This window comes from Denticeps clupeoides, unplaced genomic scaffold, assembly GCF_900700375.1.
Source record: "Denticeps clupeoides unplaced genomic scaffold, fDenClu1.1, whole genome shotgun sequence".
Classification (NCBI taxonomy): domain Eukaryota; kingdom Metazoa; phylum Chordata; class Actinopteri; order Clupeiformes; family Denticipitidae; genus Denticeps; species Denticeps clupeoides.
The window spans coordinates 1-20,978 of NW_021629839.1; the positions used below are offsets into that span (position 1 = coordinate 1).

Sequence of the window (20,978 nt, forward strand, 5' to 3'; positions counted from 1 at the left end):
TGGCAGCAATCTTCTGCCATTTCATTATAGTTCATGCTTTTTTGGAAGGGGAAATTTCATTCTCAAATATGTGGTCTTCCCAGACTGTGGTTGTACTCCTGACTCCTACAAAGTCCCCATATGTGGGCATCTAGACTGCATCATTCCTGATAGCGGCAGACTGCGTTTACCCTCTTACAAGCATGTTGTTCAAAACTAAACCACAAACACAATTGTCTGCGTTGAGTCAGGCCTAGAGTCAGCTAAAGAAATGTACAGCAGCTTCAGATCTTCTAATCATACCAAATGATTGAGATTGTCCACTACATGAACAACTTCATCAATACATTGACACCAGTTGCAGTTGGAAAAGTTTCTGATCTTCTTATGGAGTTCATTCTTGTGTTTTTGCTTTGAAAAAAAAAAAAAACTAAACATTTGGAATTTGGCACAGCATCTCCCTTTTCCTAAGGAACCCTAGTTCCTATTTGTCAATCAAAAAAAGTTGAAAATATGGAGCACTTCACTGATTTGTGTGTCATCTTTTTGCAAGTTCCATGCTAATCTTGGTACAACATCTTCCTAGACCCAAGTGACTCTTTGTCTAATTAAAAAAGAACAAAATATGGAACGCTTCACGGATTTGCGTGTCATCCTTTCGCAGGGGCCATGCTAATCTTCTCTGTATCGATGCAATTTAGTATATGTGCAGCCGTAGCAAGCACATCAACAAGCTTCTCAGCTGCCACTTATAATACTGACCAAATCATTGTTCTGCTCACCAAGACCTTGTATGGAGTATTGTGTAAAAATTTGATAAAATATTTAGAGAGCAAATGCTTAGTTACCCTAATTGCATTTTCCAAGAGGCTGGTAACTTGTGGAGGTGCATGATTAAAGTATTCTTAGTTTGTGTAGCAAAGTAAGAAGAATAATTTGATTGGTGTCAAGAGTCATAGGAACATCATGAAGTGGGCAGGTCAATGCAGGAAAAGGGGCGTGGTTCCAGGCAGTGTGTTTATTCCACATGGTGATGTCACTGTCTGGGTCTCTGTTAAGGTACTGGCAGCCATCTTCTGCCATTTCATTATAGTTCATGCTTTTTTGGAAGGGGAAATTTCATTCTCAATTATAAGGTCTTCACAGACTGAGGTTGTACCTTTGCATTTTGCTAGTTTTGACTCCTACAAAATCCCAATATGTGGGCATCTAGACTGCATGATTGAGATTGTCCACTACATGAACAACTTCATCAATACATTGACACCAGTTGCAGTTTGAAAAGTTTCTGATCTTCTTATGGTCTTTATCGCTGTGTGTTTGCTTTGAAAATAAAAGAAACATTTGGAATTTGTCACAGCATCTTCCTTTTCCTAAGGAACCCTAGTTCCTATTTGTCAATCAAAAAAAAGTTGAAAATATGGAGCACTTCACTAATTTGTGGGTCATCCTTTTGCAAGTTCCATGCTAATCTTGGTACAACATCTTCCTAGTCCCAAGTGACTCTTTGTCTAATTAAAAAAGAACAAAATATGGAACGCTTCACGAATTTGCGTGTCATCCTTTCGCAGGGGCCATGCTAATCTTCTCTGTATCGATCCAATTTTAGTATATGTGCAGCCGTAGCAAGCACATCAACAAGCTCCTCCGCTGCCACTTATAATACTGACCATATCATTGTTCTGCTCACCAAGACCTTGTATGGAGAATTTTGTAAAAATGTGATAAAATATTTGGAGAGCAAATGCTTTGTTACCCTAAATGCAATTTCCAAGAGGCTGGTAACTTGTGGAGGTGCATCATTAAAGTATGGTCAGTTTGTGTAGCAAAGAAAGAAGAATAATTTGATTGGTGTCAAGAGTCAAAGGAACATCACAAAGTGGGCAGGTCAATGCAGGAAAGGGGCGTGGTTCCAGGCAGTGTGTTTATTCCACGTGGTGATGTCACTGTCTGGGTCTCTGTTAAGGTACTGGCAGCCATCTTCTGCCATTTCATTATAGTTCATGCTTTTTTGGAAGGGGAAATTTCATTCTCAAATATGTGGTCTTCCCAGACTGAGGTGGGACCTTTGCATTTTGCTAGTTTTGACTCCTACAAAATCCCAATATGTGGGCATCTAGACTGCATCATTCCTGATAGCGGCAGACTGCGTTTACCCTCTTACAAGCATGTTGTTCAAAACTAAACCACAAACTTAATTGTCTGCGTAGAGTACGTCCTAGAGTCAGCTAAAGAAATGTACAGCAGCTTCAGTTCTTCTTATCATACGAAATGATTGAGATTGTCCACTACATGAGCAACTTCATTAATACCTTGACACCAGTTGCAGTTGGATATGTTTCTGACCTTCTTATGGTATTCATCCCTGTGTGTTTGCTTTGAAAATAAAATAAACTGAACATTTGGAATTTGGCACAGCATCTTCCTTTTCCCAAGGAACCCTAGTTCCTATTTGTCAATCAAAAAAAGTTGAAAATATGTAGCACTTCACTGATTTGTGTGTCATCCCTTTACAAGTTCCATGCTAATCTTGGTACAACATCTTCCTAGTCCCAAGTGACTCTTTGTCTAATTAAAAAAGAACAAAATACGGAACGCTTCACAATTTTAGTATATGTGCAGCCGTAGCAAGCACATCAACAAGCTTCTCAGCTGCCACTTATAATACTGACCATATCATTGTTCTGCTCACCAAGACCTTGTATGGAGTATTGTGTAAAAATTTGATAAAATATTTAGAGAGCAAATGCTTAGTTACCCTAATTGCATTTTCCAAGAGGCTGGTAACTTGTGGAGGTGCATGATTAAAGTATTCTTAGTTTGTGTAGCAAAGTAAGAAGAATAATTTGATTGTTGTCAAGAGTCAGAGGAACATCACAAAGTGGGCAGGTCAATGCAGGAAAGGGGCGTGGTTCCAGGCAGCGTGTTTATTCCACGTGGTGATGTCACTGTCTGGGTCTCTGTTAAGGTACTGGCAGCCATCTTCTGCCATTTCATTATAGTTCATGCTTTTTTGGCAGGGGAAATTTCATTCTCAAATATGTGGTCTTCCCAGACTGTGGTTGTACCTTTGCATTTTGCTAGTTTTGACTCCTACAAAATCCCCATATGTGGGCATCTAGACTGCATCATTCCTGATAGCGACAGACTTTGTTTACCCTCTCACTAGCATGTTGTTCAAAACTAAACCACAAACACAATTGTCTGCGTAGAGTCAGGCCTAGAGTCAGCTAAAGAAGTGTACAGCAGCTTCAGTTCTTCTTATCATACCAAATGATTGAGATTGTCCACTACATGAGCAACTTCATTAATACATTGACACCAGATGCAGTTGGACATGTTTCTGACCTTCTTATGGTGTTCATCCTTGTGTTATTGCTTTGAAAAAAAAAAAAAAAAACGAAACATTTGGAATTTGGCACAGCATCTTCCTTTTCCTAAGGAACCCTAGTTCCTATTTGTCAATCAAAAAAAGTTGAAAATATGGAGCACTTCACTGATTTGTGTGTCATCTTTTTGCAAGTTCCATGCTAATCTTGGTACAACATCTTCCTAGTCCCAAGTGACTCTTTGTCTAATTAAAAAAGAACAAAATATGGAACGCTTCACGGATTTGCGTGTCATCCTTTCGCAGGGGCCATGCTAATCTTCTCTGTATCGATCCAATTTTAGTATATGTGCAGCCGTAGCAAGCACATCAACAAGCTTCTCAGCTGCCACTTATAATACTGACCATATCATTGTTCTGCTCACCAAGACCTTGTATGGAGTATTGTGTAAAAATGTGATCAAATATTTGGAGAGCAAATGCTTAGTTACCCTTATTGCATTTTTCAAGAGACTGGTAACTTGTGGAGGTGCATGATAAAAGTACTGTTAGATTGTGTAGAAAAGAAAGAAGAATAATTTGATTGGTGTCAAGAGTCATGGGAACATCACAAAGTGGGCAGGTCAATGCAGGAAAGGGGCGTGGTTCCAGATAGTGTGTTTATTCCACGTGGTGATGTCACTGTCTGGGTCTCTGTTAAGGTACTGGCAGCAATCTTCTGCCATTTCATTATAGTTCATGCTTTTTTGGAAGGGGAAATTTCATTCTAAAATTGGTGGTCTTCCCAGACTGAGTTTGTACCTCTGCATTTTGCTAGTGCTGACTCCTACAAAGTCCTCATATGTGGGCATCTAGACTGCATCATTCCTGATAGCGGCAGACTGCGTTTACCCTCTCACAAGCATGTTGTTCACAACTAAACCTCAAACACAATTGTCTGTGTAGAGTCAGGCCTAGAGTCAGCTAAAGAAATGTACAGTAGCTTCAGTTCTTCTTATCTTACCAAATGATTGAGATTGTCCACTACATGAGCAACTTCATTAATACCTTGACACCAGTTGCAGTTGGACATGTTTCTGATCTTCTTGTGGTATTCATCCCTGTGTGTTTGCTTTGAAAATAAAAAAAACTGAACATTTGGAATTTGGTACAGCATCTCCCTTTTCCCAAGGAACCCTAGTTCCTATTTGTCAATCAAAAGAAGTTGAAAATATGGAGCACTTCACTGATTTGTGTGTCATCCCTTTACAAGTTCCATGCTAATCTTTGTACAACATCTTCCTAGTACCAAGTGACTCTTTGTCTAATTAAAAAAGAACAAAATATGGAACGCTTCACGGATTTGCGTGTCATTCTTTCGCAGGGGCCATGCTAATCTTCTCTGTATCGATCCAATTTTAGTATATGTGCAGCCGTAGCAAGCACATCAACAAGCTTCTCGGCTGCCACTTATAATACTGACCAAATCATTGTTCTGCTCACCAAGACCTTGTATGGAGTATTGTGTAAAAATTTGATAAAATATTTAGAGAGCAAATGCTTAGTTACCCTAATTGCATTTTCCAAGAGGAAGGTAACTTGTGGAGGTGCATGATTAAAGTGTGGTCAGTTTGTGTAGCAAAGAAAGATGAATAATTTGATTGGTGTCAAGAGTCATGGGAACATCACAAAGTGGGCAGGTCAATGCAGGAAAGGGGCGTGGTTCCAGGAGGTGTGTTTATTCCACGTGGTGATGTCACTGTCTGGGTCTCTGTTAAGGTACTGGCAGCCATCTTCTGTCATTTCATTATAGTTCATGCTTTTTGGAAGGGGAAATTTCATTCTCAAATATGTGGTCTTCCCAGACTGAGGTTGTACCTCTGCATTTTGCTAGTGCTGACTCCTACAAAGTCCCAATATGTGGGCATCTAGACTGCATCATTCCTGATAGCGACAGACTTCGTTTACCCTCTCACTAGCATGTTGTTCAAAACTAAACCACAAACACAATTGTCTGCGTAGAGTACGTCCTAGAGTCAGCTAAAGAAATCTACAGCAGCTTCAGTTCTTCTTATCATACCAAATGATTGAGATTGTCCACTACATGAGCAACTTCATTAATACCTTGACTCCAGTTGCAGTTGGAAATGTTTCTGATCTTCTTATGGAGTTCATCCCTGTGTGTTTGCTTTGAAAATAAAAAAAACTGAACATTTGGAATTTGGCACAGCATCTTCCTTTTCCCAAGGAACCCTAGTTTCTATTTGTCAATCAAAAAAAGTTGAAAATATGGAGCACTTCACTGATTTGTGTGTCATCCCTTTACAAGTTCCATGCTAATCTTGGTACAACATCTTCCTAGTCCCAAGTGACTCTTTGTCTAATTAAAAAAGAACAAAATATAGAACGCTTTGAGGATTTGCATGTCACAATTTTGCAGGGGCCATGCTAATCTTCTCTGTATCGATCCAATTTTAGTATATGTGCAGCCGTAACAAGCACATCAACAAGCTTCTCAGCTGCCACTTATAATACTGACCATATCATTGTTCTGCTCACCAAGACCTTGTATGGAGTATTGTGTAAAAATGTGATAAAATATTTGGAGAGCAAATGCTTAGTTACCCTAATTGCATTTTGCAAGAGGCTGGTAACTTGTGGAGGTGCATGATTAAAGTGTGGTCAGTTTGTGTAGCAAAGTAAGAAGAATAATTTGATTGGTGTCAAGAGTCATAGGAACATCATGAAGTGGGCAGGTCAATGCAGGAAAGGGGCGTGGTTCCAGACAGCGTGTTTATTCCACGTGGTGATGTCACTGTCTGGGTCTCTGTTAAGGTACTGACAGCAATCTTCTGCCATTTCATTATAGTTCATGCTTTTTTGGAAGGGGAAATTTCATTCTCAAATATGTGGTCTTCCCAGACTGTGGTTAAACCTCTGCATTTTGCTAGTGCTGACTCCTACAAAGTCCCCATATGTGGGCATCTAGACTGCATCATTCCTGATAGCGGCAGACTGCGTTTACCCTCTCACAAGCATGTTGTTCAAAACTAAACCACAAACACAATTGTCTGTGTAGAGTCAGTCCTAGAGTCAGCTAAAGAAATGTACAGCAGCTTCAGATCTTCTAATCATACCAAATGATTGAGATTGTCCACTACATGAGCAACTTCATTAATATATTGACACCAGATGCAGTTGGATATGTTTCTGATCTTCTTATGGTCTTTATCCCTGTGTGTTTGCTTTGAAAATAAAAAAAACTGAACATTTGGAATTTGGTACAGCATCTCCCTTTTCCCAAGGAACCCTAGTTCCTATTTATCAATCAAAAAAAGTTGAAAATACGGAGCACTTCACTGATTTGTGTGTCATCCTTTTGCAAGTTCCATGCTAATCTTGGTACAACATCTTCCTAGTCCCAAGTGACTCTTTGTCTAATTAAAAAAGAACAAAATATGGAACGCTTCACGGATTTGCGTGTCATCCTTTCGCAGGGGCCATGCTAATCTTCTCTGTATCGATCCAATTTTAGTATATGTGCAGCCGTAGCAAGCACATCAACAAGCTTCTCGGCTGCCACTTATAATACTGACCATATCATTGTTCTGCTCACCAAGACCTTGTATGGAGTATTGTGTAAAAATGTGATAAAATATTTAGAGAGCAAATGCTTAGTTACCCTAATTGCATTTTCCAAGAGGCTGATAATTTGTAGAGGTGCATGATTAAAGTGTGGTCAGTTTGTGTAGCAAAGTAAGAAGAATAATTTGATTGGTGTCAAGAGTCATAGGAACATCATGAAGTGGGCAGGTCAATGCAGGAAAGGGGCGTGGTTCCAGGCAGTTTGTTTATTCCATGTGGTGATGTCACTGTCTGGGTCTCTGTTAAGGTACTGGCAGCAATCTTCTGCCATTTCATTATAGATCATGCTTTTTTGGAAGGGGAAATTTCATTCTCAAATATGTGGTCTTCCCAGATTGAGGTGGGACCTCTGCATTTTGCTAGTGCTGACTCCTACAAAGTCCCCATATGTGGGCATCTAGACTGCATCATTCCTGATAGCGGCAGACTGCGTTTACACTCTCACAAGCATTTTGTTCACAACTAAACCACAAACACAATTGTCTGCGTAGAGTCAGTCCTAGAGTCGGCTAAAGAAATCTACAGCAGCTTCAGTTCTTCTTATCATACGAAATGATTGAGATTGTCCACTACATGAGCAACTTCATTAATACATTGACACCAGATGCAGTTGAAAATGTTTCAGATCTTCTTATGGAGTTCATTCTTGTGTTTTTGCTTTGAAAAAAAAAAAAAAAACTAAACATTTGGAATTTGGTACAGCATCTCCCTTTTCCTAAGGAACCCTAGTCCCTTTTGTCAATCAAAAAAAGTTGAAATAATGAGCACTTCACTGATTTGTGTGTCATCCTTTTACAAGTTCCATGCTAATCTTGGTACAACATCTTCCTAGTACCAAGTGACTCTTTGTCTAATTAAAAAAGAACAAACTACGGAACGCTTCACGGATTTGCGTGTCATCCTTTCTTAGGGGCCATGCTAATCTTCTCTGTTTCGATCCAATTTTAGTATATGTGCAGCCGTAGCAAGCACATCAACTTGATTCTCAGCTGCCACTTATAATACTGACCATATCATTGTTCTGCTCACCAAGACCTTGTATGGAGAATTGTGTAAAAATGTGATAAAATATTTGGAGAGCAAATGCTTAGTTACCCTAAATGCAATTTCCAAAAGGCTGGTAACTTGTGGAGGTGCATCATTAAAGTGTGGTCAGTTTGTGTAGCAAAGTAAGAAGAATAATTTGATTGGTGTCAAGAGTCATAGGAACATCATGAAGTGGGCAGGTCAATGCAGGAAAGGGGCGTGGTTCCAGGCAGTTTGTTTATTCCATGTGATGATGTCACTGTCTGGGTCTCTGTTAAGGTTCTGGCAGCCATCTTCTGCCATTTCATTATAGTTCATGCTTTTTTGGCAGGGGAAATTTCATTCTCAAATATGTGGTCTTCCCAGACTGAGGTGGGACCTCTGCATTTTGCTAGTGCTGACTCCTACAAAGTCCCCATATGTGGGCATCTAGACTGCATCATTCCTGATAGTGGCAGACTGCGTTTACCCTCTCACAAGCATGTTGTTCACAAATTAACCACAAACACAATTGTCTGCGTAGAGTCAGGCCTAGAGTCAGCTAAAGAAATGTACAGCAGCTTCAGTTCTTCTAATCTTACCAAATGATTGAGATTGTCCACTACATGAACAACTTCATCAATACATTGACACCAGTTGCAGTTTGAAAAGTTTCTGATCTTCTTATGGTCTTTATCGCTGTGTGTTTGCTTTGAAAATAAAAGAAACATTTGGAATTTGGCACAGCATCTCCCTTTTCCTAAGGAACCCTAGTTCCTATTTGTCAATCAAAAAAAGTTGAAAATATGGAGCACTTCACTGATTTGTGTGTCATCCTTTTACAAGTTCCATGCTAATCTTGGTACAACATCTTCCTAGTCCCAAGTGACTCTTTGTCTAATTAAAAAAGAACAAAATATAGAACGCTTTAAGGATTTGCATGTCACAATTTCGCAGGGGCCATGCTAATCTTCTCTGTATTGATCCAATTTTAGTCTATGTGCAGGCGTAGCAAGCACATTAACCAGTTTCTCAGCTGCCACTTATAATACTGACCATATCATTGTTCTGCTCACCAAGACCTTGAAGGGAGTATTGTGTAAAAATTTGATAAAATATTTAGAGAGCAAATGCTTAGTTACCCTAATTGCATTTTCCAAGAGGCTGGTAACTTGTGGAGGTGCATGATTAAAATATTCTTAGTTTGTGTAGCAAAGTAAGATGAATAATTTGATTGGTGTCAAGAATCATGGGAACATCACAAAGTGGGCAGGTCAATGCAGGAAAGGGGCGTGGTTCCAGGAGGTGTGTTTATTCCACGTGGTGATGTCACTGTCTGGGTCTCTGTTAAGGTACTGGCAGCCATCTTCTGTCATTTCATTATAGTTCATGCTTTTTTGGAAGGGGAAATTTCATTCTCAAATATGTGGTCTTCCCAGACTGTGGTTGTACCTCTGCATTTTGCTAGTGCTGACTCCTACAAAGTCCCCATATGTGGGCATCTAGACTGCATCATTCCTGATAGCGACAGACTGCGTTTACACTCTCACAAGCATTTTGTTCACAACTAAACCACAAACACAATTGTCTGTGTAGAGTCAGGCCTAGAGTCAGCTAAAGAAATGTACAGCAGCTTCAGTACTTCTTATCATACCAAATGATTGAGATTGTCCACTACATGAGCAACTTCATTAATATATTGACACCAGATGCAGTTGGACATGTTTCTGATCTTCTTATGGAGTTCATCCTTGTGTTTTTGCTTTGAAAAAAAAAAAAAACTAAACATTTGGAATTTGGCACAGCATCTCCCTTTTCCTAAGGAAGCCTAGTTCCTATTTGTCAATCAAAAAAAGTTGAAAATATGGAGCACTTCACTGATTTGTGTGTCATCTTTTTGCAAGTTCCATGCTAATCTTGGTACAACATCTTCCTAGACCCAAGTGACTCTTTGTCTAATTAAAAAAGAACAAAATATGGAACGCTTCACGGATTTGCGTGTCATCCTTTCGCAGGGGCCATGCTAATCTTCTCTGTATCGATCCAATTTTAGTATATGTGCAGCCGTAGCAAGCACATCAACAAGCTTCTCGGCTGCCACTTATAATACTGACCAAATCATTGTTCTGCTCACCAAGACCTTGTATGGAGTATTGTGTAAAAATTTGATAAAATATTTAGAGAGCAAATGCTTAGTTACCCTAATTGTATTTTCCAAGAGGCTGGTAACTTGTGGAGGTGCATGATTAAAGTGTGGTCAGTTTGTGTAGCAAAGAAAGATGAATAATTTGATTGGTGTCAAGAGTCATGGGAACATCACAAAGTGGGCAGGTCAATGCAGGAAAGGGGCGTGGTTCCAGGCAGTGTGTTTATTCCACGTGGTGATGTCACTGTCTGGGTCTCTGTTAAGGTACTGGCAGCCATCTTCTGCCATTTCATTATAGTTCATGCTTTTTGGAAGGGGAAATTTCATTCTCAAATATGTGGTCTTCCCAGACTGTGGTTGTACCTCTGCATTTTGCTAGTGCTGACTCCTACAAAGTCCCCATATGTGGGCATCTAGACTGCATCATTCCTGATAGCGACAGACTGCGTTACACTCTCACAAGCATTTTGTTCACAACTAAACCACAAACACAATTGTCTGCGTAGAGTCAGTCCTAGAGTCAGCTAAAGAAATGTACAGCAGCTTCAGATCTTCTAATCTTACCAAATGATTGAGATTGTCCACTACATGAGCAACTTCATTAATACATTGACACCAGATGCAGTTGAAAATGTTTCAGATCTTCTTATGGAGTTCATTCTTGTGTTTTTGCTTTGAAAAAAAAAAAAAAAACTAAACATTTGGAATTTGGCACAGCATCTCCCTTTTCCTAAGGAACCCTAGTTCCTATTTGTCAATCAAAAAAAGTTGAAAATATGGAGCACTTCACTGATTTGTGTGTCATCTTTTTGCAAGTTCCATGCTAATCTTGGTACAACATCTTTCTAGACCCAAGTGACTCTTTGTCTAATTAAAAAAGAACAAAATATGGAACGCTTCACGGATTTGCGTGTCATCCTTTCGCAGGGGCCATGCTAATCTTCTCTGTATCGATCCAATTTTAGTATATGTGCAGCCATAGCAAGCACATCAACAAGCTTCTCAGCTGCCACTTATAATACTGACCAAATCATTGTTCTGCTCACCAAGACCTTGTATGGAGTATTGTGTAAAATTTGATAAAATATTTAGAGAGCAAATGCTTAGTTACCCTAATTGCATTTTCCAAGAGGCTGTTAACTTGTAGAGGTGCATGATTAAAGTGTGGTCAGTTTGTGTAGCAAAGAAAGATGAATAATTTGATTGGTTTCAAGAGTCATGGGAACATCACAAAGTGGGCAGGTCAATGCAGGAAAGGGGCGTGGTTCCAGGCAGTGTGTTTATTCCACGTGGTGATGTCACTGTCTGGGTCTCTGTTAAGGTACTGGCAGCCATCTTCTGCCATTTCATTATAGTTCATGCTTTTTGGCAGGGGAAATTTCATTCTCAAATATGTGGTCTTCCCAGACTGAGGTTGTACCTCTGCATTTTGCTAGTGCTGACTCCTACAAAGTCCCCATATGTGGGCATCTAGACTGCATCATTCCTGATAGCGACAGACTGCGTTTACACTCTCACAAGCATTTTGTTCACAACTAAACCACAAACACAATTGTCTGCGTAGAGTCAGTCCTAGAGTCAGCTAAAGAAATGTACAGCAGCTTCAGATCTTCTAATCTTACCAAATGATTGAGATTGTCCACTACATGAGCAACTTCATTAATACATTGACACCAGATGCAGTTGAAAATGTTTCAGATCTTCTTATGGAGTTCATTCTTGTGTTTTTGCTTTGAAAAAAAAAAAAAAAACTAAACATTTGGAATTTGGCACAGCATCTCCCTTTTCCTAAGGAACCCTAGTTCCTATTTGTCAATCAAAAAAATTTGAAAATATGGAGCACTTCAAATTTGTGTGTCATCCTTTTACAAGTTCCATGCTAATCTTGGTACAACATCTTCCTAGTCCCAAGTGACTCTTTGTCTAAATAAAAAAGAACAAAATACGGAACGGTTCACGGATTTGCGTGTCATCCTGTCGCAGGGGCCATGCTAATCTTCTCTGTATCGATCCAATTTTAGTATATGTGCAGCCGTAGCAAGCACATCAACCAGTTTCTCAGCTGCCACTTATAATACTGACCATATCATTGTTCTGCTCACCAAGACCTTGTATGGAGTATTGTGTAAAAATGTGAAAAAATATTTGGAGAGCAAATGCTTAGTTACCCTAATTGTATTTTCCAAGAGGCTGGTAACTTGTGGAGGTGCATGATTAAAGTGTGGTCAGTTTGTGTAGCAAAGAAAGATGAATAATTTGATTGGTGTCAAGAGTCATGGGAACATCACAAAGTGGGCAGGTCAATGCAGGAAAGGGGCGTGGTTCCAGGCAGTGTGTTTATTCCACGTGGTGATGTCACTGTCTGGGTCTCTGTTAAGGTACTGGCAGCCATCTTCTGCCATTTCATTATAGTTCATGCTTTTTTGGAAGGGGAAATTTCATTCTCAAATATGTGGTCTTCCCAGACTGTGGTTGTACCTCTGCATTTTGCTAGTGCTGACTCCTACAAAGTCCCCATATGTGGGCATCTAGACTGCATCATTCCTGATAGCGACAGACTGCGTTTACACTCTCACAAGCATTTGTTCACAACTAAACCACAAACACAATTGTCTGCGTAGAGTCAGTCCTAGAGTCAGCTAAAGAAATGTACAGCAGCTTCAGATCTTCTAATCTTACCAAATGATTGAGATTGTCCACTACATGAGCAACTTCATTAATACATTGACACCAGATGCAGTTGAAAATGTTTCAGATCTTCTTATGGAGTTCATTCTTGTGTTTTGCTTTGAAAAAAAAAAAAAAACTAAACATTTGGAATTTGTCACAGCATCTCCCTTTCCTAAGGAACCCTAGTTCCTATTTGTCAATCAAAAAAAGTTGAAAATATGGAGCACTTCACTGATTTGTGTGTCATCTTTTGCAAGTTCCATGCTAATCTTGGTACAAACATCTTCTAGACCCAAGTGACTCTTGTCTAATTAAAAAAGAACAAAATATGGAACGCTTCACGGATTTGCGTGTCATCCTTTCGCAGGGGCCATGCTAATCTTCTCTGTATCGATCCAATTTTAGTATATGTGCAGCCATAGCAAGCACATCAACAAGCTTCTCGGCTGCCACTTATAATACTGACCAAATCATTGTTCTGCTCACCAAGACCTTGTATGGAGTATTGTGTAAAAATTTGATAAAATATTTAGAGAGCAAATGCTTAGTTACCCTAATTGCATTTTCCAAGAGGCTGTTAACTTGTGGAGGTGCATGATTAAAGTGTGGTCAGTTTGTGTAGCAAAGAAAGATGAATAATTTGATTGGTGTCAAGAGTCATGGGAACATCACAAAGTGGGCAGGTCAATGCAGGAAAGGGGCGTGGTTCCAGGAGGTGTGTTTATTCCACGTGGTGATGTCACTGTCTGGGTCTCTGTTAAGGTACTGGCAGCCATCTTCTGCCATTTCATTATAGTTCATGCTTTTTTGGAAGGGGAAATTTCATTCTCAAATATGTGGTCTTCCCAGACTGTGGTTGTACCTCTTCATTTTGCTAGTGCTGACTCCTACAAAGTCCCCATATGTGGGCATCTAGACTGCATCATTCCTGATAGTGGCAGACTGCGTTTACCCTCTTACAAGCATTTTGTTCACAACTAAACCACAAACACAATTGTCTGTGTAGAGTCAGGCCTAGTGTCAGCTAAAGAAATCTACAGCAGCTTCAGTTCTTCTTATCATACGAAATGATTGAGATTGTCCACTACATGAGCAACTTCATTAATACCTTGACACCAGTTGCAGTTGGACATGTTTCTGATCTTCTTGTGGTATTCATCCCTGTGTGTTTGCTTTGAAAATAAAAAAAAACTGAACATTTGGAATTTGGTACAGCATCTCCCTTTTCCCAAGGAACCCTAGTTCCTATTTGTCAATCAAAAGAAGTTGAAAATATGGAGCACTTCACTGATTTGTGTGTCATCCCTTTACAAGTTCCATTCTAATCTTGGTACAACATCTTCCTAGTACCAAGTGACTCTTTGTCTAATTAAAAAAGAACAAAATATGGAACGCTTCACGGATTTGCGTGTCATCCTTTCGCAGGGGCCATGCTAATCTTCTCTGTATCGATCCAATTTTAGTATATGTGCAGCCGTAGCAAGCACATCAACAAGCTTCTCAGCTGCCACTTATAATACTGACCATATCATTGTTCTGCTCACCAAGACCTTGTATGGAGTATTGTGTAAAAATGTAATAAAATATTTGGAGAGCAAATGCTTAGTTACCATAATTGTATTTTCCAAGAGGCTGTTAACTTGTGGAGGTGCATGATTAAAGTATTCTTAGTTTGTGTACCAAAGTAAGAACAATAATTTGATTGGTGTCAAGAGTCATAGGAACATCATGAAGTGGGTAGGTCAATGCAGGAAAGGGGCGTGGTTCCAGGCAGTGTGTTTATTCCACGTGGTGATGTCACTGTCTGGGTCTCTGTTAAGGTACTGACAGCAATCTTCTGCCATTTCATTATAGTTCATGCTTTTTTGGAAGGGGAAATTTCATTCTCAAATAAGTGGTCTTCACAGACTGAGGTTGTACCTGTGCATTTTGCTAGTGCTGACTCCTACAAAGTCCCCATATGTGGGCATCTAGACTGCATCATTCCTGATAGCGGCAGACTGCGTTTACCCTCTTACAAGCATGTTGTTCACAACTAAACCACAAACACAATTGTCTGTGTAGAGTCAGTCCTAGAGTCGGCTAAAGAAATCTACAGCAGCTTCAGTTCTTCTTATCATACCAAATGATTGAGATTGTCCACTACATGAGCAACTTCATTAATACATTGACACCAGATGCAGTTGGACATGTTTCTGACCTTCTTATGGTGTTCATCCTTGTGTTTTTGCTTTGAAAAAAAAAAAAAAACGAAACATTTGGAATTTGGCACAGCATCTTCCTTTTCCTAAGGAACCCTAGTTCCTATTTGTCAATCAAAAAAAGTTGAAAATATGGAGCACTTCACTGATTTGTGTGTCATCTTTTTGCAAGTTCCACGCTAATCTTGGTACAACATCTTCCTAGTCCCAAGTGACTCTTTGTCTAATTAAAAAAGAACAAAATATGGAACGCTTCACGGATTTGCATGTCATCCTTTCGCAGGGGCCATGCTAATCTTCTCTGTATCGATCCAATTTTAGCATATGTGCAGCCGTAGCAAGCACATCAACAAGCTTCTCAGCTGCCACTTATAATACTGACCATATCATTGTTCTGCTCACCAAGACCTTGTAAGGAGTATTGTGTAAAAATTTGATAAAATATTTAGAGAGCAAATGCTTAGTTACCCTTATTGCATTTTTCAAGAGACTGGTAACTTGTGGAGGTGCATGATAAAAGTACTGTTAGATTGTGTAGAAAAGAAAGAAGAATAATTTGATTGGTGTCAAGAGTCATGGGAACATCACAAAGTGGGCAGGTCAATGCAGGAAAGGGGCGTGGTTCCAGATAGTGTGTTTATTCCACGTGGTGATGTCACTGTCTGGGTCTCTGTTAAGGTACTGACAGCCATCTTCTGCCATTTCATTATAGTTCATGCTTTTTTGGCAGGGGAAATTTCATTCTCAAATATGTGGTCTTCCCAGACTGAGGTGGGACCTCTGCATTTTGCTAGTGCTGACTCCTACAAAGTCCCCATATGTGGGCATCTAGACTGCATCATTCCTGATAGCGACAGACTGCGTTTACACTCTCACAAGCATTTTGTTCACAACTAAACCACAAACACAATTGTCTGCGTAGAGTCAGTCCTAGAGTCAGCTAAAGAAATGTACAGCAGCTTCAGATCTTCTAATCTTACCAAATGATTGAGATTGTCCACTACATGAGCAACTTCATTAATACATTGACACCAGATGCAGTTGAAAATGTTTCAGATCTTCTTATGGAGTTCATTCTTGTGTGTTTGCTTTGAAAATAAAATAAATACTAAACATTTGGAATTTGGCACAGCATCTCCCTTTTCCTAAGGAACCCTAGTTCCTATTTGTCATCAAAAAAAGTTGAAAATATGGACCACTTCACACTGATTTGTGTGTCATCTTTTGCAAGTTCCATGCTATCTTGGTAGCAAACATCTTCCTAGTCCCAAGTGACTCTTTGTCTAATTAAAAAAGAACAAAATATGGAACGCTTCACGGATTTGCGTGTCATCCTTTCGCAGGGGCCATGCTAATCTTCTCTGTATCGATCCAATTTTAGTATATGAGCAGCCGTAGCAAGCACATCAACAAGCTTCTCAGCTGCCACTTATAATACTGACCATATCATTGTTCTGCTCACCAAGACCTTGTATGGAGTATTGTGTAAAAATGTGATCAAATATTTGGAGAGCAAATGCTTAGTTACCCTTATTGCATTTTTCAAGAGACTGGTAACTTGTGGAGGTGCATGATAAAAGTACTGTTAGTTTGTGTAGCAAAGAAAGAAGAAAAATTTGATTGGTGTCAAGAGTCATGGGAACATCACAAAGTGGGCAGGTCAATGCAGGAAAGGGGCGTGGTTCCAGTCAGTGTGTTTATTCCACGTGGTGATGTCACTGTCTGGGTCTCTGTTAAGGTACTGCCAGCCATCTTCTGCCATTTCATTATAGTTCATGCTTTTTTGGCAGGGGAAATTTCATTCTCAAATATGTGGTCTTCCCAGACTGTGGTTAAACCTCTGCATTTTGCTAGTGCTGACTCCTACAAAGTCCCCATATGTGGGCATCTAGACTGCATCATTCCTGATAGCGGCAGACTGCGTTTACCCTCTCACTAGCATGTTGTTCAAAACTAAACCACAAACACAATTGTCTGTGTAGAGTAAGTCCTAGAGTCAGCTAAAGAAATGTACAGCAGCTTCAGATCTTCTAATCATACCAAATGATTGAGATTGTCCACTACATGAGCAACTTCATTAATATATTGACACCAGATGCAGTTGGATATGTTTCTGATCTTCTTATGGTCTTTATCCCTGTGTGTTTGCTTTGAAAATAAAAAAAACTGAACATTTGGAATTTGGTACAGCATCTCCCTTTTCCCAAGGAACCCTAGTTCCTATTTATCAATCAAAAAAAGTTGAAAATATGGAGCACTTCACTGATTTGTGTGTCATCTTTTGCAAGTTCCATGCTAATCTTGGTACAAACATCTTCCTAGTCCCAAGTGACTCTTTGTCTAATTAAAAAAGAACAAAATATGGAACGCTTCACGGATTTGCGTGTCATCCTTTCGCAGGGGCCATGCTAATCTTCTCTGTATCGATCCATTTTAGTATATGTGCAGCCGTAGCAAGCACATCAACAAGCTTCTCAGCTGCCACTTATAATACTGACCATATCATTGTTCTGCTCACCAAGACCTTGTATGGAGTATTGTGTAAAAATGTGATCAAATATTTGGAGAGCAAATGCTTAGTTACCCTTATTGCATTTTTCAAGAGGCTGGTAACTTGTGGAGGTGCATGATTAAAGTACTGTTAGTTTGTGTAGCAAAGTAAGAAGAATAATTTGATTGGTGTCAAGAGTCATGGGAACATCACAAAGTGGGCAGGTCAATGCAGGAAAGGGGCGTGGTTCCAGGAGGTGTGTTTATTCCACGTGGTGATGTCACTGTCTGGGTCTCTGTTAAGGTACTGGCAGCAATCTTCTGCCATTCATTATAGTTCATGCTTTTTTGGAAGGGGAAATTTCATTCTAAAATTGGTGGTCTTCCCAGACTGAGGTTGTACCTCTGCATTTTGCTAGTGCTGACTCCTACAAAGTCCCCATATGTGGGCATCTAGACTGCATCATTCCTGATAGCGGCAGACTGCGTTTACCCTCTCACAAGCATTTTGTTCACAACTAAACCTCAAACACAATTGTCTGTGTAGAGTCAGGCCTAGAGTCAGCTAAAGAAATGTACAGTAGCTTCAGTTCTTCTTATCTTACCAAATGATTGAGATTGTCCACTACATGAGCAACTTCATTAATACCTTGACACCAGTTGCAGTTGGACATGTTTCTGATCTTCTTGTGGTATTCATCCCTGTGTGTTTGCTTTGAAAATAAAAAAAACTGAACATTTGGAATTTGGTACAGCATCTCCCTTTTCCCAAGGAACCCTAGTTCCTATTTGTCAATCAAAAGAAGTTGAAAATATGGAGCACTTCACTGATTTGTGTGTCATCCTTTACAAGTTCCATGCTAATCTTTGTACAAACATCTTCCTAGTACCAAGTGACTCTTTGTCTAATTAAAAAAGAACAAAATATGGAACGCTTCACGGATTTGCGTGTCATTCTTTCGCAGGGGCCATGCTAATCTTCTCTGTATCGATCCAATTTTAGTATATGTGCAGCCGTAGCAAGCACATCAACAAGCTTCTCGGCTGCCACTTATAATACTGACCAAATCATTGTTCTGCTCACCAAGACCTTGTATGGAGTATTGTGTAAAAATTTGATAAAATATTTAGAGAGCAAATGCTTAGTTACCCTAATTGCATTTTCCAAGAGGCTGGTAACTTGTGGAGGTGCATGATTAAAGTGTGGTCAGTTTGTGTAGCAAAGAAAGATGAATAATTTGATTGGTGTCAAGAGTCATGGGAACATCACAGAAGTGGGCAGGTCAATGCAGGAAAGGGGCGTGGTTCCAGGAGGTGTGTTTTATTCCACGTGGTGATGTCACTGTCTGGGTCTCTGTTAAGGTACTGGCAGCCATCTTCTGTCATTTCATTATAGTTCATGCTTTTTTGGAAGGGGAAATTTCATTCTCAAATATGTGGTCTTCCAGACTGAGGTTGTACCTCTGCATTTTGCTAGTGCTGACTCCTACAAAGTCCCAATATGTGGGCATCTAGACTGCATCATTCCTGATAGCGACAGACTGCGTTTACCCTCTCACAAGCATGTTGTTCAAAACTAAACCACAAACACAATTGTCTGCGTAGAGTACGTCCTAGAGTCAGCTAAAGAAATGTACAGCAGCTTCAGTTCTTCTTATCATACGAAATGATTGAGATTGTCCACTACATGAGCAACTTCATTAATACCTTGACACCAGATGCAGTTGGAAATGTTTCTGATCTTCTTATGGAGTTCATCCTTGTGTGTTTGCTTTGAAAAAAAAAAAAAACTGAACATTTGGAATTTGGCACAGCATCTCCCTTTTCCTAAGGAACCCTAGTTCCTATTTGTCAATCAAAAAAAGTTGAAAATATGGAGCACTTCACTGATTTGTGTGTCATCCCTTTACAAGTTCCATGCTAATCTTGGTACAACATCTTCCTAGTCCCAAGTGACTCTTTGTCTAATTAAAAAGAACAAAATATGGAACGCTTCACGGATTTGCAGTGTCATCCTTTCGCAGGGGCCATGCTAATCTTCTCTGTATCGATCCAATTTTAGTATATGTGCAGCCGTAGCAAGCACATCAACAAGCTTCTCAGCTGCCACTTATAATACTGACCATATCATTGTTCTGCTCACCAAGACCTTGTATGGAGTATTGTGTAAAAATGTGATAAAATATTTGGAGAGCAAATGCTTAGTTACCCTAATTGCATTTTCCAAGAGGCTGGTAACTTGTGGAGGTGCATGATTAAAGTGTGGTCAGTTTGTGTAGCAAAGTAAGAAGAATAATTTGATTGGTGTCAAGAGTCATAGGAACATCATGAAGTGGGCAGGTCAATGCAGGAAAGGGGCGTGGTTCCAGGCAGTGTGTTTATTCCACGTGGTGATGTCACTGTCTGGGTCTCTGTTAAGGTACTGACAGCAATCTTCTGCCATTTCATTATAGTTCATGCTTTTTTGGAAGGGGAAATTTCATTCTCAAATATGTGGTCTTCCCAGACTGTGGTTGTACCTCTGCATTTTGCTAGTGCTGACTCCTACAAAGTCCCCATATGTGGGCATCTAGACTGCATCATTCCTGATAGCGGCAGACTGCGTTTACCCTCTCACAAGCATGTTGTTCAAAACTAAACCACAAACACAATTGTCTGTGTAGAGTCAGTCCTAGAGTCAGCTAAAGAAATGTACAGCAGCTTCAGATCTTCTAATCATTACCAAATGATTGAGATTGTCCACTACATGAGCAACTTCATTAATACATTGACACCATATGCAGTTGGAAATGTTTCTGATCTTCTTATGGTATTATCCCTTGTTGTTTGCTTTGAAAATAAAAAAAAAACTGAACATTTGGAATTTGCACAGCATCTCCCTTTTCCCAAGGAACCCTAGTTCCTATTTGTCAATCAAAAAAGTTGAAAATATGGAGCACTTCACTGATTTGTGTGTCATCCTTTTGCAAGTTCCATGCTAATCTTGGTACAAAACATCTTCCTAGTACCCAAGTGACTCTTTGTCTAATTAAAAAAGAACAAATATGGAACGCTTCACGGATTTGCGTGTCATCCTTTCGCAGGGGCCATGCTAATCTTCTCTGTATCGATCCAATTTTAGTATATGTGCACGCCGTAGCAAGCACATCAACAAGCTTCTCGGCTGCCACTTATAATACTGACCATATCATTGTTCTGCTCACCAAGGACCTTGTAATGGAGTATTGTGTAAAAATGTGATAAAATATTTAGAGAGCAAATGCTTAGTTACCCTAATTGCATTTTCCAAGAGGCTGGTAACTTGTAGAGGTGCATGATTAAAGTGTGGTCAGTTTTGTGTAGCAAAGAAGAGAGAATAATTTGATTGGTGTCAAGAGTCATGGGAACATCACAAAGTGGGCAGGTCAATGCAGGAAAGGGGGCGTGGTTCCAGGCAGTTTTTTAGTCCACGTGGTGATGTCACTGTCTGGGTCTCTGTTAGGTACTGGCAGGCATCTTCTGCCATTTCATTATAGTTCATGCTTTTTTGGAAGGG

At 39.8% G+C, this 20,978-nt stretch overlaps 32 non-coding genes across 32 annotated transcripts; 13 read left to right on the forward strand and 19 right to left on the reverse strand.

Moving 5' to 3' along the window:
- Nucleotides 1–598: 598 nt before the first annotated feature.
- On the reverse strand, nt 599–704 carry LOC114775651 (U6 spliceosomal RNA). The gene has a single exon (XR_003745148.1). It is a non-coding gene; the product is annotated as a U6 spliceosomal RNA (small nuclear RNA).
- Nucleotides 705–1,505: 801 nt separating this feature from the next.
- Nucleotides 1,506–1,612, reverse strand: LOC114775584 (U6 spliceosomal RNA). Its single transcript, XR_003745082.1, has one exon. It is a non-coding gene; the product is annotated as a U6 spliceosomal RNA (small nuclear RNA).
- A 370-nt stretch (nt 1,613–1,982) lies between these two features.
- Nucleotides 1,983–2,146, forward strand: LOC114775577 (U1 spliceosomal RNA). Its single transcript, XR_003745076.1, has one exon. It is a non-coding gene; the product is annotated as a U1 spliceosomal RNA (small nuclear RNA).
- Nucleotides 2,147–2,984: 838 nt separating this feature from the next.
- Nucleotides 2,985–3,144, forward strand: LOC114775583 (U1 spliceosomal RNA). The gene has a single exon (XR_003745081.1). It is a non-coding gene; the product is annotated as a U1 spliceosomal RNA (small nuclear RNA).
- A 424-nt stretch (nt 3,145–3,568) lies between these two features.
- On the reverse strand, nt 3,569–3,675 carry LOC114775610 (U6 spliceosomal RNA). Its single transcript, XR_003745107.1, has one exon. It is a non-coding gene; the product is annotated as a U6 spliceosomal RNA (small nuclear RNA).
- A 950-nt stretch (nt 3,676–4,625) lies between these two features.
- On the reverse strand, nt 4,626–4,732 carry LOC114775636 (U6 spliceosomal RNA). Its single transcript, XR_003745133.1, has one exon. It is a non-coding gene; the product is annotated as a U6 spliceosomal RNA (small nuclear RNA).
- A 949-nt stretch (nt 4,733–5,681) lies between these two features.
- On the reverse strand, nt 5,682–5,788 carry LOC114775658 (U6 spliceosomal RNA). Its single transcript, XR_003745155.1, has one exon. It is a non-coding gene; the product is annotated as a U6 spliceosomal RNA (small nuclear RNA).
- A 370-nt stretch (nt 5,789–6,158) lies between these two features.
- On the forward strand, nt 6,159–6,318 carry LOC114775692 (U1 spliceosomal RNA). Its single transcript, XR_003745186.1, has one exon. It is a non-coding gene; the product is annotated as a U1 spliceosomal RNA (small nuclear RNA).
- Nucleotides 6,319–6,738: 420 nt separating this feature from the next.
- On the reverse strand, nt 6,739–6,845 carry LOC114775586 (U6 spliceosomal RNA). The gene has a single exon (XR_003745084.1). It is a non-coding gene; the product is annotated as a U6 spliceosomal RNA (small nuclear RNA).
- Nucleotides 6,846–7,215: 370 nt separating this feature from the next.
- On the forward strand, nt 7,216–7,375 carry LOC114775700 (U1 spliceosomal RNA). The gene has a single exon (XR_003745193.1). It is a non-coding gene; the product is annotated as a U1 spliceosomal RNA (small nuclear RNA).
- Nucleotides 7,376–7,796: 421 nt separating this feature from the next.
- On the reverse strand, nt 7,797–7,903 carry LOC114775655 (U6 spliceosomal RNA). Its single transcript, XR_003745152.1, has one exon. It is a non-coding gene; the product is annotated as a U6 spliceosomal RNA (small nuclear RNA).
- Nucleotides 7,904–8,273: 370 nt separating this feature from the next.
- On the forward strand, nt 8,274–8,433 carry LOC114775628 (U1 spliceosomal RNA). Its single transcript, XR_003745125.1, has one exon. It is a non-coding gene; the product is annotated as a U1 spliceosomal RNA (small nuclear RNA).
- A 415-nt stretch (nt 8,434–8,848) lies between these two features.
- Nucleotides 8,849–8,955, reverse strand: LOC114775660 (U6 spliceosomal RNA). Its single transcript, XR_003745157.1, has one exon. It is a non-coding gene; the product is annotated as a U6 spliceosomal RNA (small nuclear RNA).
- Nucleotides 8,956–9,325: 370 nt separating this feature from the next.
- LOC114775668 (U1 spliceosomal RNA) lies at nt 9,326–9,485 on the forward strand. Its single transcript, XR_003745163.1, has one exon. It is a non-coding gene; the product is annotated as a U1 spliceosomal RNA (small nuclear RNA).
- A 421-nt stretch (nt 9,486–9,906) lies between these two features.
- LOC114775587 (U6 spliceosomal RNA) lies at nt 9,907–10,013 on the reverse strand. Its single transcript, XR_003745085.1, has one exon. It is a non-coding gene; the product is annotated as a U6 spliceosomal RNA (small nuclear RNA).
- A 951-nt stretch (nt 10,014–10,964) lies between these two features.
- Nucleotides 10,965–11,071, reverse strand: LOC114775627 (U6 spliceosomal RNA). Its single transcript, XR_003745124.1, has one exon. It is a non-coding gene; the product is annotated as a U6 spliceosomal RNA (small nuclear RNA).
- Nucleotides 11,072–11,440: 369 nt separating this feature from the next.
- LOC114775606 (U1 spliceosomal RNA) lies at nt 11,441–11,599 on the forward strand. The gene has a single exon (XR_003745103.1). It is a non-coding gene; the product is annotated as a U1 spliceosomal RNA (small nuclear RNA).
- A 421-nt stretch (nt 11,600–12,020) lies between these two features.
- On the reverse strand, nt 12,021–12,127 carry LOC114775646 (U6 spliceosomal RNA). The gene has a single exon (XR_003745143.1). It is a non-coding gene; the product is annotated as a U6 spliceosomal RNA (small nuclear RNA).
- A 370-nt stretch (nt 12,128–12,497) lies between these two features.
- Nucleotides 12,498–12,657, forward strand: LOC114775669 (U1 spliceosomal RNA). The gene has a single exon (XR_003745164.1). It is a non-coding gene; the product is annotated as a U1 spliceosomal RNA (small nuclear RNA).
- Nucleotides 12,658–13,074: 417 nt separating this feature from the next.
- Nucleotides 13,075–13,181, reverse strand: LOC114775629 (U6 spliceosomal RNA). The gene has a single exon (XR_003745126.1). It is a non-coding gene; the product is annotated as a U6 spliceosomal RNA (small nuclear RNA).
- A 370-nt stretch (nt 13,182–13,551) lies between these two features.
- LOC114775691 (U1 spliceosomal RNA) lies at nt 13,552–13,715 on the forward strand. Its single transcript, XR_003745185.1, has one exon. It is a non-coding gene; the product is annotated as a U1 spliceosomal RNA (small nuclear RNA).
- Nucleotides 13,716–14,132: 417 nt separating this feature from the next.
- Nucleotides 14,133–14,239, reverse strand: LOC114775611 (U6 spliceosomal RNA). The gene has a single exon (XR_003745108.1). It is a non-coding gene; the product is annotated as a U6 spliceosomal RNA (small nuclear RNA).
- Nucleotides 14,240–15,191: 952 nt separating this feature from the next.
- Nucleotides 15,192–15,298, reverse strand: LOC114775631 (U6 spliceosomal RNA). Its single transcript, XR_003745128.1, has one exon. It is a non-coding gene; the product is annotated as a U6 spliceosomal RNA (small nuclear RNA).
- Nucleotides 15,299–15,668: 370 nt separating this feature from the next.
- LOC114775617 (U1 spliceosomal RNA) lies at nt 15,669–15,828 on the forward strand. Its single transcript, XR_003745114.1, has one exon. It is a non-coding gene; the product is annotated as a U1 spliceosomal RNA (small nuclear RNA).
- Nucleotides 15,829–16,251: 423 nt separating this feature from the next.
- Nucleotides 16,252–16,358, reverse strand: LOC114775638 (U6 spliceosomal RNA). Its single transcript, XR_003745135.1, has one exon. It is a non-coding gene; the product is annotated as a U6 spliceosomal RNA (small nuclear RNA).
- A 370-nt stretch (nt 16,359–16,728) lies between these two features.
- Nucleotides 16,729–16,892, forward strand: LOC114775701 (U1 spliceosomal RNA). The gene has a single exon (XR_003745194.1). It is a non-coding gene; the product is annotated as a U1 spliceosomal RNA (small nuclear RNA).
- Nucleotides 16,893–17,308: 416 nt separating this feature from the next.
- On the reverse strand, nt 17,309–17,414 carry LOC114775647 (U6 spliceosomal RNA). The gene has a single exon (XR_003745144.1). It is a non-coding gene; the product is annotated as a U6 spliceosomal RNA (small nuclear RNA).
- A 369-nt stretch (nt 17,415–17,783) lies between these two features.
- Nucleotides 17,784–17,943, forward strand: LOC114775702 (U1 spliceosomal RNA). Its single transcript, XR_003745195.1, has one exon. It is a non-coding gene; the product is annotated as a U1 spliceosomal RNA (small nuclear RNA).
- Nucleotides 17,944–18,363: 420 nt separating this feature from the next.
- Nucleotides 18,364–18,470, reverse strand: LOC114775637 (U6 spliceosomal RNA). The gene has a single exon (XR_003745134.1). It is a non-coding gene; the product is annotated as a U6 spliceosomal RNA (small nuclear RNA).
- A 951-nt stretch (nt 18,471–19,421) lies between these two features.
- LOC114775634 (U6 spliceosomal RNA) lies at nt 19,422–19,529 on the reverse strand. The gene has a single exon (XR_003745131.1). It is a non-coding gene; the product is annotated as a U6 spliceosomal RNA (small nuclear RNA).
- Nucleotides 19,530–19,899: 370 nt separating this feature from the next.
- Nucleotides 19,900–20,059, forward strand: LOC114775687 (U1 spliceosomal RNA). The gene has a single exon (XR_003745181.1). It is a non-coding gene; the product is annotated as a U1 spliceosomal RNA (small nuclear RNA).
- A 422-nt stretch (nt 20,060–20,481) lies between these two features.
- Nucleotides 20,482–20,589, reverse strand: LOC114775630 (U6 spliceosomal RNA). The gene has a single exon (XR_003745127.1). It is a non-coding gene; the product is annotated as a U6 spliceosomal RNA (small nuclear RNA).
- Between the last annotated feature and the right edge of the window lie 389 nt (nt 20,590–20,978).